Genomic DNA, 13966 nt, shown 5'->3' with positions numbered 1-13966 from the left:
CTTACAGCATTTGCTAGTTTGCTAACATTTTCAATGCTGGCATTTGCTACACTACATTCTATTAAACCAAGCAAGTGACTTTATGCACGTATTTGATTGGTAGTTTTGCAATGTGTCAGATCTATGAATTTCGGAAACCCCATTCTTTTGTATTGTTGTTACCCCATGCACGCGAAGCGAAAAGCAGGGTTAAGCAATTGGATAACTTCTGTCTGTATGCCCGTGTGTCCACAAATGTCAGATTATGATTGAGGACCATCTTATTTAAATAGATTTTACATTTTGAACACGAATCGGAACATGAATCGGAAGACAAACCTTCCGTTGAACAGTACTTTAGCTCTGAATTTGTCTGAAAAAAAAAGCATATCTTTTTGTGAGCATCTGAATAAAACGTTCATTTGCTTGTCTTGTCTTCCAGTAATGGCTTCCTCTTTCAATAACTTACCCGAATCCCTTTTGCTACTTTTACACGACAAGCTGCACTACAACAACACACAACATGCATTTTAAAGGCCATTTTCCCTGCTAGAGCGGGGGTTAGCCTTGCGGTCCCCATGACAATCTTCTCCATTTTGCCCTATTTTCTGCATCTCTCCTTGTTAACCCCCTTGCCCGCATTTCTTCTTCCACCATCTTTAGCCAAGTCTTTTTCGGTCTTCCCCGTCCTCTGCTTCCTTCTACATTCATTTCCATCACTCTTCTCAACCAGTCACTTTCATCCTTCCTCAACACATGACCAAACCATCTCAACCTGTTCCTCTTCACAGCATCAATCACAGGCTCTATTCCCATCATCTTTCGCAATTCATCATTTGTCTTCCTCTCTCTCAACGATACTCCACACATCCACCGAACCATTCGCATTTCCACCCTTTCCAACCTTCGTTGCTGCTCTACGTTTATTACCCATGTCTCGCTCCCATAAATCATAACACTTCTCACACATGCAGCATACACCTTTCCCTTCAGCTTCAACGACACTCCCCTCATCATCAGCACGCCACCCAGTTCCCGAAACTTCTTCCATGCACATCTCACTCGAGCAACCGTTGCCGAGTCTGATCCACCTTCTCCATTCAGCATGTCTCCGAGGTAGCAAAATGTTTTCACACCTTCCAGCTTCACGCCATCTCCAAGATCCAACTCAACATTTCCTCCATCTGCAGCTCCCTCTGTGCACACCTTACATTTGAATGTAGCTGCCACACTGGTTAATGACCCTCTCAGACCACTACATTTTTGATGAACCCACTCAGCGCACATTGTACATTGAATGGAGTTCACTCCGACACCCTTCCTACACACAGCACAGGGCCACTTCCCAGTTCTTTCCACCTCACCACATGCTTTACCACTTGCCATCACCTTCGTCTTTCCGATATTCACCTTCAGACCTTTTGTCTCCATACATTCCTTCCACGTGTTCATCTTTTCCTTCAGTCCATCCATACTTTCCGCAATCAACACCAGATCATCTGCATACAACAACTCCCACGGTAAACCCTCCTTTACGTTCTGAGCCAGCACCTCCATCACAGCTACAAATAGTAATGGACTTAGTACCGACCCCTGATGCACTCCCACCTTCACCTCAAACTCACCACTGTTCCCGTCCTTCGTCCTTACAGCTGTGCGCGCGCTTTTGTACATTGCCATCACTACTCTGATCAACCATTCCTCCACTCCTAACTTCCTCAATGCCCATGTCAATACTTTGCGTGGTACCCTATCGAATGCTTTCTCCAGATCAACAAACCCAAGAAACAACTTCTTCCTCTTCTCCATGTACTTCTCCTGCAACTGCCTCACAATGAAAAGCGCGTCTGTCGTTCCTCTTCCTGGCATGAATCCAAACTGCATTTCGTCGATCTTCACTTTCTTCCTTATCCTCCTCTCCAACACCCTTTCCAATACCTTCATTCCATGCTCCAATAACTTTATCGCTCGGTACGAGCCACACTCCAGAGGGTCACCTTTCCCCTTGTATAGAGGGATGAGGGTACTCAGTTCCCAAGCCACTGGAATGCGGCCTTCTTTCACCACCAGATTACAGATCTCTGTCATTCTCTTCACACCCCAACTTCCTGCTGCCTTCAACATATCTCCCACAACTCCCGTCGGCCCTCCCGCTTTTCTACCCTTCATTGCTTTTATCGCTTCCTCAACTTCCTTCTCAGTTATCTTCTCTGCCGGTCCTAAAACAGGGTTACTCTCTATGTTGCCATCCCATTCATTCTCTGTATTCAACAGCATTTCCATATATCTTTTCCATCTTCCTTTAATTCCATCTGGGTCGACAACGATTTGTCCCACTTCATCCTTCAAGCAACTCACCCCCATCACATCACACCTCTCTTTCGATATCTGCTTTGCAATCCTGAATACTGCTTTCTGACCCTCCTCCGAATCCAAGCGTTCTCCGAACATTTTCCTACATGCCTCCTGCGCCTTTGCTACCTCTTTCTTTGCAGCCTTCCTGGCTGCCTTATAACTTTCATGCTTTGCTGTTTCTGCTCCCGTACCCTTCGCCTTCTGCCACTCCTTGAACTTCTTCCTCTTCTCGTCAATCCTCTTTCCAACTTCATCATCCCACCACCATGTTTCCGAGTGCCTTGGTGGTCCTTTTGTCCATCCACATACCTCACCAACGGCTCCCAACAGACAAGCTTTCATTGACATCCAACCACTTTCAAGCTCAACCACATCATCCTCGACCCTACTCAGCCTCTCTTTTAATGCCTCCCTTACTGTCACCTCTTTCAACCTCCACACCTTCATTCTCGGTTGGTACTTCACCTGCCGAGCTCTCCTCGCACCTTTCACCCTTACGTCGCAGACAACCAAGTGGTGCTGTGAAACAGCCTCCTCCCCCGGGATCACCTTTGTGTCCCAGAGGTGCCCCCTATCTAGCCTACGCACCATCAGGTAGTCCACGGTTGTCGTCGACCCACCTGACGTGTATGTAACAAGCTTATTATCCTCTTTCTGGAACTGAGTATTACAAATCAACAAATCAGCTCCATCAGCAAACTCCAAAATCCTTTCACCTTCTCCATTTCTCACACCATATCCGTAACCCCCATGAACTCCGTCAAAACCATCCATACTCCTTCCCACATGTCCATTTAGGTCTCCTCCTACCACAACAACTTCCTCATCTTTCACGTTTTCCATCAGCTTCTCTATCGCACACCAGAACTTGTCCTTTTCTTCATCGCTTCGACCAACCTGCGGAGCATATCCCGAGATGACGTTCAACTAGAGCTTTCCAATCATCATTTTCACCATCATCAACCTATCACTCACTCTAGTCACACTCACCACACTGTCTACAAACTCCTCAGAAAACAGGACACCAACACCATTCACGCCCTCTGGGCAGCCTTGCCACACAAACTTGTATTTCTGTCCCTGCCTACCCTTCACCATTCTCACACCACTTCCCTTCCATCTCGTCTCTTGCACACAACATATGTCCACTCTTCTTCTGACCAATACTTCCACCACTTCTCCTGATCTCCCTGTCATTGTCCCTACATTCCATGTCCCAAACCTCAGAAACCGATCTCCACTTCGGGCTGTACCCTGCCCATATGTAGTTGTAATTGTCATGGTTCCCTTTTTTTTGAGGCAATGTTTTTATGGCCGGATGCCCTTCCTGACGCCAACCCTCTTAGTCGTCTCTTACGACACGCAGGGATACGGTGTACCTATTCTTATCCAGGGTACACACCGGGAGACGTTTAAAACATGGAAATTCTGGGGGGTGGGGGGGGGGGGGGGTGGTGGTGTCAAGGGAAAGATAAAATGAAAATAAACCCCTTCAGCCGGCACTTAGCTTGGCTTCCCAAAGAGTATCACAGCTGCACTACGCTGAAAGATATTTGCCACCCATTGGTGTACCGCTCTAGTAACATTTAAATTATAGTGAGTGCTACAGGGGGAAGAAGAGTAGCAGAGGAGACCAATTAACAAAAATGGAATAACACAATTATTCGTACAATGACGTCAGCTTTTACACTTGCTTAACGCATTCTCAACTTCATTCGCATAATGCACAAGTTAACAACTGATGTTGTTTGAAGGAAGCGGGTATGAGGAAGAGTTTGAAGGAAGAGCCTTTGTCATGCTCATTTAATTTGGTATACCATTTGGTATTCTGGGTTTCTTGGCATACCTTCAATATTAAGGTGTGGTTTATGCCTCCAATGTAGGGTCAAATGGCCTTGGCTTGGTGAACTCTTCATGCTATTTGTAAGTAAATATGAGGTGTCAGAGACAAATCTCAAATTTGCCAGCACATGAAGGGTTTATTAAGACCATGCGACCATCAGATTTCCAGTTTAAATCACCATGCCACAATGCCAGCAGCTGTGATATTAAACACCACACTTCTTCACCGCTTCTCCTTCCCACAACCAAAGCATGAGAGAACCCATAAGCATCTGGAATGATGTACTATTATACTGAATGCCATTATTAATTACTTCCGCCACAAAAGGTGGATGGAGGTTATGTTTGCACCCCTGTCTGTCTGTCTGTTTGTGAACAAGATATCTCAAAAAGTTGTCGACGGATTCGGACGAAATTTGGCAGAGATGTAGCGGATATGACGAGGACCAAATTATGAGATTTTGGTGAAGATCCAGATTCGGATCCGGTTATTAGAATTTTTAAAAGTGATTCTTCACCATTGGGCTAAGGGCTAAAACCCTGTTCTGTGAAATACGTGTGCTGAGACAAAAATAGGGCTAAAACCAACATATAGCAGGATATCTCAAAAGGTTGTGGATGGATTTGGACGAAACTTGGTGGACAGGTTGGGTGTGTGACAAGGACGATTCGATTCAATTTTGGTGAAGATCTGAATATGTATTCGGATATGAGAATTATTTAATTTTGAAAATGATTCTTCACCATTGAGTGATAGGGCTTTTTGAAACCAACATATCGCAGGATATCTCAAAAAGTTTTGGACCGATTTGTACAAAACTTGGTTGGCAGGTTGTGTTTGTGACAAGGAAGAATCGATTCAAGTTAGGTGAAGATCCAGATCCGGCTAGTATAATTTTTAAAAAGTGACCATTAGGAGACAGGACCAAAAACGATATACAGTCATGTGAAAAAGTAAGTACACCCCATGTAAAGTTTTGACTTTTTCAACATATTTCAACATACAGCTATTTGATCTTCATTTCAACAATATTGATAGATAAAGGTGATATAATACAACAAATATCATGAAACATTTACATTTTGTAGTCCATTGTATAATTTAAATAAACATAAATGCAAATTTTGCATGTGGAAAAAGTAAGCACACCCTTGGCTCTAATAGGTGGTATTGCCCCCTTTGGCAGAAACAACCTCAAGTAGGCGTTTCTTATAACTGTCTACCAGTCTCTGACATCGAAATTTGCCCACTCCTCCATGCAGAATTCTTTCAGCTGTGTGATGTTTGAGGGGTTTCTTGCATGCACAGCTCATTTCAAATCGCCCCACAACATCTCGATGGGATTTAGATCCGGGCTTTGACTTGGCCATTCCAGAACCCTCCATTTCTTTCTTTTCAGCCATTCCTTGGTGGATTTACTGGTATGTTTAGGGTCATTGTCATGTTGCAAGGTCCACCTTCGGTTGAGCTTCAACTTTCCGACAGATGGCCTCACATTATCCTCAAGCACCCTCTGGTACAATGAAGAATTCATAGTGGATTATATGATGGTGAGCTGCCCAGGCCCTGATGCAGCAAAGTTGCCCCAAAACCATAATATTTCCACCACCATGCTTTACAGTTGGTATCAGGTTCTTGTGGTCAAATGCTGTCTTTGGTTTTCGCTAAACATGTCTTCTGGTATTGTGGCCAAATAGCTCTACCTTTGAGTCATCTGTCCAGAGCACATTGTTCCAGAAGTGCTGGTCTTTGCCTCGGTGTTCATTGGCAAATTTTAGTCTTGCCCTGATGTTCTTTCTGGACAGCAAAGGTTTCCTCCTGGCACACCTCCCATGTAGATCAAATTTGTGCAGCCTCTTTCTAATGGTAGACTCGTGCACTTTGACATCAACAGTGGCAAGAGCTACCTGTACGTCCCGTGATGACATTCTGGGGTTCTTAGAGACCTCTTTCAGCATCGTGCGGTCTGCTCTCGGGCTGAACTTGCTGGGGTAGCCTGGCCTGAACAAGTTGGCAGTTGTTTGGAATCTTCTCCACTTGTAGATGATCTTCCGGACAGTCGAATGATTGATTTCAAATTGTTTGAAGATCTTCTTAAATCCCTTCCCAGTCTCGTAGGCATCTATAACCTTCTTTCTGAAGGCCTCAGAGAGCTCTTTTGATCTAGGCATGGTGACGCTGCACACTTCAACAACAAAGAGCAAACCAAACTAAATATATATATATATTTTTTTGAATACAGAATCGAGGCTCGTGAAAGAGCTAACATTTATCACACAAACAAATCAAACAAACAAACAAAGTATATAAAAAGGGGAGTGGTAGACAAGATGGGGAGAGAAGGGGAAGCACATAAACACAACATTTGAGAGCAGGGACATCGGGAAGGTGTGGGAGGGAGAGGGCTTGGGGGGAGGCGGCGTAGGAAGGGGGGGGGGGGGAGGTGGGAGAAGTATAAAGACGAGGACACCAAGGACTTCCAGGAAAGAAGTTGGTATTTCAAAAAAGTGGATTTGGGGTGAAATTAGCGGGGGTAGAAAAGATCAAGGTTTTGGATGGGGGAAGATAACACATGGTGGTGAACAGCTGTTTCAAAGACCTGGAGGAAGGAGTGGGATTGAAGAGAGTGAGGGAGTTTGTTCCAGAGGCGGGAGAAAAGAGGAATGAAGGAGTAAAGGTGAGCAGAGAGTCTTGATTTTGGCAGTTTTAACCATAAGAGGGTTGCAGGCAGATCTTGTGCGACCTGTAGGAATATTTGGGGGACAGAGCCCAGAGAGAGCTGGAGGAGCAAGGCCGGAGAGGAGCCGGTAGAAGACAGAAAGACCACCAACTTACCTGCGGTGAGTAAGTGAAAGGCCCTTGGAAGTAGCTTCATCGCGGGAGATTCCAATGATTCTGGACGCTGTGGTTTCAACAGCGTGAAGACAAGCTAGGTGTGAGGCAGGAGCACCAGCCCAGAGGGGAGAGCAGTATTCCATTGAGCTGCGGATGAAAGCCTTGTATGTGGTGAGGAGCTCAGGTGTGCCAAGGAAGGACTTCGCACGACGGAGGATGCCCAGTTGGCGACTGGCTTTGGAGGCCAGATTTGAAATGTGGTTTTCCCAGGTAAGATCATGGCAGATAGTGAGACCCAAAAGCTTGAGTGACAGAACTTCTTGGAGAGGATTATTCAGAAAGTGGATGGGAGGGTTATCCAGTCGGTCTTTTCGGAGAGACATCGTAAGAGTGTGAGATTTGTCAGGATTGAAAGACATGTTCCACTTGTTTGCCCAGTCTGTGATTTTGTGCAGGTCTGCAGAGAGTGAGGAGGCTGCAGACTGCCGATGTGGGGGATGAGGAATCTGAGGTTTAAATAAGACAGCTTCCTCCAAGATCCTCTCTAACGATGTTCTAATCATTTGCACCTGACCTGGTGCACCTTTTTTTTTTTTTTTTTTTTTTTTTTTTTTTTTTGTATACAAGATCGAGGCTCGTGAAAGAGCGAACATTAATCACACAGAAAGACAAACCGACACATAAAACATATAACATCGGGAGCGGTAGACAAGATGGGGAGAGAGGGGGAAGGACACAAACACAACATTTGAGAGCAGGGACCGAGAGACATGGAGACATCGAGAGATCTGAGAGAGGGCGAGGGCTTTGGGGGGGGGGGGGGGGGGGCATGGGAAGGGGGCGTTGGGAGAGGTATAAAACATATGGACACTGCCAGGACTTCCAAGAAAGAAGTTGGAATTTCAAACAAGGTGGATCTGGGTGAATTAGCGGGGGTAGAAAAGAGCAAGGTTTTGGATGGGGGAAGATAAGAGATGGTGGTGAACAGCTGTTTTAAAGACCTGGAGGGAGGAGTGGGATTGAAGGGAGTGAGGGAGTTTGTTCCAGAGGCGGGAGAAAAGAGGAATGAAAGAGTGAAGGTGAGCAGAGAGCCGAGATTTCGGCAGTTTAACCATCAGAGGGTTGCTGGCAGATCTTGTGCGACCTGTAGGAATAATTGGGGGACAGAGCACAGAGAGAGCTGGGGGTGCAAGGCCGGAGAGGAGTCGGTAGAAGACAGAAAGACCACCTACCTGCCTGCGGTGAGTGAGTGAAAGGCCCTCAGAGATAGCTTCATCGCGGGAGATTCCAATAATTCTGAAAGCTTTGGTTTCAACAGCGTGAAGCCGAGCTAGGTGTGAGGCAGGAGCACCGGCCCATAGGGGAGAACAGTATTCCATTGAGCTGCGGATGAAAGCCTTGTATGTGGTGAGGAGCTCAGGTGTGCCGAGGAAGGACTTCGCACGACGGAGGATGCCCAGTCGGTGACTGGCTTTGGAGGCCAGCTTGGAAATGTGGTTTTCCCAAGAAAGATCATGGCAGATAGTGAGACCCAAAATCTTGAGCGACAGAACTTCTTGGAGAGGATTGTTGAGAAAGTAGATGGGAGGGTTGTCCAGTCGATCTTTTCGGAGAGACATAGTAAGAGTGTGAGATTTGTCAGGATTGAAAGACATGTTCCACTTGTTTGACCAGTCTGTGATTTTGTCCAGGTCTTCAGAGAGTGAGGAGGCAGCAGACTGCCGATCTGAGGGAAGAGGAATGGAGCGGCAGAGAGTGGAGTCATCAGCAAAGAGATAGAGAGGATTTTCGAGAGAGTCAGAGAGATCATTGATGAAGACCAGAAAAAGCACGGGGCCCAGAACACTGCCTTGGGGAACTCCAGCCTGAACAGGAAGAGGAGATGAGAGAAACCCATTCAGGGCCACACGTTGACGACGACTAGAGAGGAAGTCCGCCAGCCATGCGTGGAGATTTCCATGGATACCAAAGGAGGAGAGTTTGGTGAGCAGAGCGGGGTGCCAGACCGTGTCGAAGGCACGTGATATGTCGAGGGAGACAGCTCTAATTTCCTGTTTGGCATTGAGGACCTCCATCCATTGTTGAGACAGCAGAAGCAGCATGTCCAGAGTAGAGTGACCTGGTCTGAAACCAAATTGATGATCAGAGATCAAGCCATTGGAGAAGAGGAAAGATTTCATATCCGAAGCAATGATGGATTCCATGACTTTGCTGATAATTGGGAGAAGGCTGATTGGTCTGTAGTTGCTAGGATCTGTTTTTGCACCTTTTTTGTGCAAAGCGGTGATGTTGGCTGATTTCCAAGCAGATGGCAGTTGACCTTGAGCAAAAGAGAGGGTGAAGAGAACAGAGAGAGGGTGAGATAGAGCAGCAGAGCAGGATTTTAGGACCCGTGGGCTGATGCCGTCGGGTCCAGTTGCAGAATCAGAGTCGAGGGTTGACAGAAACTTTTCCACCTTGTCAGGAGGAAAGGACACGGAGTCCAGGAGCAGCAGGGTACGACTGGGTATGGTGGGTACAGAGAGGGATGGGTTTGGGACACAAGATTTAGAGGCAAACACAGAGTTGAGGCATTCAGCTTTTTCACGTGCGGAGTCAGCTGTGTAGCCGTTTGAGGTAAGGGAGGGGATGGAGGGGGAACAAACACCAGAAACGGATTTGACCAGACGCCACCAGGATTTGGAAGAGGGAGACAGATAAGAGAGTTCGGTCTTGAGAACGGAGAGATATTGTTTCCTGGCTCTCCTGAGGGTGGACACACACTTGTTTCGGGCTTTGTGAAAGGAAATGAGATTTCCTTCCGTTGGATTTGCTTTCCAGGAGACGAAGGCAAGTTGTTTCTGGGCAACAGCCTCACCACAAGATTCCGTGTACCATGGACGGGAGGAAGAGTATGACAACTGAAGACGAGATGGGATAAATCTGTGCATGAGAGAGAGCAATTTACTTTGGAAGAATTCCCAGGATGAGTTGATGTCAGAGGTGGTAGAGATGGGAGACCAGTCCAGATGATTGATTGCTGCTTGAAGACCGTGCCAGTTGGCCTGAGTGAAATGCCAGACTCGTCGACGCTGAGCAGGCTCCCTGAGGATGGTCAGAGAGATGTCCACTTTAACAAGGACATGATCAGATGATCCGATCGGAGCAGAAGAAGAGCAGCAGACATTTTCAGGGAAGTTAGTCATAACCAAGTCCAGAAGAGAAGATGTTCCGTTGACTGAGATCCGGGTCGGGAAATTGACAGATTGTGTCAGTCCCAGTGAGTCGCAGAAGTCCTTTGCTGAGGAGCCATGGCTGGTGAGAGAGGTACCCACACCCAGCCAACTGGCATGATGACAGTTGAAATCACCACATATGAGGAAGAGAGAGTTGGGATGAGTAGATAGAGGTTGGTCCATATCATCAGACAGCGAGATGTAGATGGAGTCATCACTGTTTGGTGGATGGTACAACACACATATGAACAAGAGGTGGGAGCGAAGGGGAAGCCGTAGCCAGAGGTATTCCTGGGGGTGAGGTGGAGAGAGTGCAGTGCAGGGCGAGTGAGGAAGAGAGTTTTTGATAAAGATAGCAACCCCGCCTCCAGGACGAGGCTCAGGTCTATCATACCGGAGGAGGGAGTAGCCCGGGAGAGATACTATGGAATCAGAGACATCATAAAGGAGGAAAGTTTCTGTTAAGCAGATCACGTCTGGTTTGACAGAAGCAACCTGTATGGAGAGATCAGTTAAGTTTGAACGAAGGCCCCGGATGTTTGAGGTCCATACCATTAATGAAGAGGAAGGGGGAGCATCAGATACAGAACAGGGGGGAGGAGGGGTAGGGTAAGATGTGGAAGAGGTGGAAGAGGTAGGGAGAGCTGTTGAAGGTGTGTCAGAGATTTCAGAATAGCTCGGAGAAAGGGAAGGATGGGGCGGACAAAAGGTTTGATGGTGATTGGGTGAGCCACAATGAGGTGTTATTTGAGGAGGAGGAAGAGCGAGGCAGAAGGTTGGGGGAGATGGAGGTGAGAGTTTGAAGGGGGAAGAAGCGGGGAGGACGCTTTGAGGAGGGGGAGTGAGAGGGGGGAAATTGAGAAGCAATGAGGGTGGGGAGATTTGAAGGGGAGGGGTGAGGGGGGAGTTTGGGAGGGAAGGGACAAGGGGAGGGATTTGAAAGGGATGGGGCAGGAGTCTAGGAGGGGAGGGGCGAGGGGGCGTCTTGGCGGGGAGGGGTGAGGGGGTAGTTTAGGAGGGAGGGGGCAAGGGGGGAGATTTGAAAGGGATGGGTGATGGGGAAGATTTGGAGGGGAGGGGTGATGGGGAAGATTTGGAGGGGAGGGGTTATGGGGAAGATTTGGAGGGGAGGGGTGAGATTGGATTTTTGAAAGTGTACGATTTATGGGAAACGAACATTTATTGCAAAATGAGTTTCTTGTGACCTTCGAGTTAAAAATACGTTTAAGGACGCTGGATGGAGGATGGAGTGCAGGAGAATTTAGGGAATGTAGAAAAAAGGCACTATAGGAGATGGATATTTTTTTGGGGATGAATTGATTTGGTGAGCAAGTCGAAAGCAGCCTTTTAAAGAAGAAGAAGAAAAAGGTGTTATAAAATATGACGGAATACATAACTTGAGGGGAAAGTGTAAACATTGAAGGTTAATGAGTGAAAACTATCTGGGGAAATGGGGGAGAAACACGTGGTCGAAGAACGAACGAACTAATAAGAATGAGAACAGAGAAGGAAATGTTTTTTTTTTTTTTTTTTTTTTTTTTTTTTTTTGAGTTGAGATTTACACAAGGAAGTAGGCTATGGGTGAAAAGACTGGGAATACAGAGAACGAAAGTTATTGGATCACAAACGACGGACCGCTGAGAGAAAAACAAAGCCTCAAGGTTGTACAGTGCACACTGTACAAGGCCTCAAGACACGACACGAATTAACACGATTTTCAATACAGGTATGAAAGATTTGCACCGAAAAATCTTTGTCGGGACACAATATACGTACAACACCTTAAATAAATACAGTTTTAACGAAAATACAAATGGGAACAATCACTTAACTTCGATTTCAAATCGTTCGCGACGCGGCAAAGGCCTTGCTCGCGACACGGCAAACAGACGATCAATTTATGAAAGATAAACACCGAGAAACAACCAAAGTTGCACACAATAACTTCACACACAAAAAGATAAATACAGTTTCGACAAAATACAATTGTGAACAGACTTAACTTCGAAAAACGTGGAGACCGTGTGGAGCTTCGAAAATCCCTCCCACCGTCTCCGAGATCTCCGAGAATCGACCTGATTCTAATTTTAGGTATTTGAAGTAGTGATAAATGTAGGGGTGTACTTCCTTTTTTCACATGCGAAATTTGCATTTATGTTTATTTAAATTATACAATGGACTACAAAATGTAAATGTTTCATGATATTTGTTATATTATATCACCTTTATCTATCAATATTGTTGAAATGAAGATCAAATAGCTGTATGTTGAAATATATTGAAAAAGTCAAAACTTTACCAGGGGTGTACTTACTTTTTGACGTGACTGTACAACAACAACAACAACAACAACAACATGCATTTTCAGGCCATTTTCCCTGCTAGAGCGGGGGTTAGCCTTGCGGTCCCCATGACAATCTTCTCCATTTTGCCCTATTTTCTGCATCTCTCCTTGTTAACCCCCTTGCCCGCATTTCTTCTTCCACCATCTTTAGCCAAGTCTTTCTCGGTCTTCCCCGTCCTCTACTTCCTTCTACATTAACTTCCATCACTCTTCTCAACCAGTCACTTTCATCCTTCCTCAACACATGACCAAACCATCTCAACCTGTTCCTCTTCATAACATCAATCACAGGCAATATTCCCATCATCTTTCGCAATTCATCATTTGTCTTCCTCTCTCTCAACGATACTCCGCACATCCATCGAACCATTCGCATTTCCACCCTTGCCAGCCTTCGTTGCTGCTCTACGTTCATTACCCATGTCTCGCTCCCATAAATCATAACACTTCTCACACATGCAGCATACACCTTTCCCTTCAGCTTCAGCGACACTCTCCTCCTCATCAGCACGCCACTCAGTTCCCGAAACTTCTTCCATGCACATCTCACTCGAGCAACCGTTGCCGAGTCTGATCCACCTTCTCCATTCAGCATGTCTCCGAGGTAGCAAAATGTTTTCACACCTTCCAGCTTCACGCCGTCTCCAAGATCCAACTCAACATTTCCTCCATCTGCAGCTCCCTCTGTGCACACCTTACATTTGAATGTAGCTGCCACACTGGTAAATGACCCTCTCAGACCACTACATTTTTGATGAACCCACTCAGCGCACATTGTACATTGAATGGAGTTCACTCCGACACCCTTCCTGCACACAGCACACGGCCACTTCCCAGTTCTTTCCACCTCACCACATGCTTTACCACTTGCCATCACCTTCGTCTTTCCGATATTCACCTTCAGACCTTTTGTCTCCATACATTCCTTCCACTTGTTCGTATTTTCCTTCAGTCCATCCATACTTTCCGCAATCAACACCTTCGTCCTGACAGCTGTGCGCGCTCTTTTGTACATTGCCATCACGTGACTGTATAGCAGGATATCTCAAAAGGTTGTGGATGGATGATTTTGATTAAATGTGATTCTGTATTGTGATTTTCTGATCTACTCCGGGATACAAAACATAAACTGTTTACCTGGCAGAGGTATGCTCTCTACTGAGTGCCGTTCTAGTATTATCACTGTCAGTATCTTGTTAAAACAGCTCTTCATATTAAGCAATTCCTTTTTCTTTTTTTTTTCCACAAAGTTTTGGAGCTTTATCTCCCTCCATACTCACATGGCTAAACAATTTGTGGGGAAATGCACATCTCACCCAGTCAGTCCATTATAGTGGAAATGCTCCTTCATATAAATGGCAACTTTAAACTCCGTTCTGAAATCTTTTGATATAG

At 46.0% G+C, this 13966-nt stretch overlaps 2 protein-coding genes across 2 annotated transcripts in view; both read left to right on the top strand.

Moving 5' to 3' along the window:
- LOC144890870 (uncharacterized) overlaps nt 1-13966 on the top strand; it is a 946020-nt gene that overhangs the window by 858110 nt on the left and 73944 nt on the right. The gene's annotated exons all lie outside the window — the stretch shown is intronic.
- The window catches only part of LOC137433158 (uncharacterized), a 70299-nt gene that overhangs the window by 50218 nt on the left and 6115 nt on the right, over nt 1-13966 (top strand). The gene's annotated exons all lie outside the window — the stretch shown is intronic.

Source organism: Myxine glutinosa, chromosome 1 (genome assembly GCF_964187855.1).
Source record: "Myxine glutinosa chromosome 1, kmMyxGlut1.1, whole genome shotgun sequence".
Lineage (NCBI taxonomy): Eukaryota > Metazoa > Chordata > Myxini > Myxiniformes > Myxinidae > Myxine > Myxine glutinosa.
The sequence above is the reverse complement of the archived record's forward strand: the minus strand, read 5'-3'. Positions and strand labels throughout refer to the sequence as shown.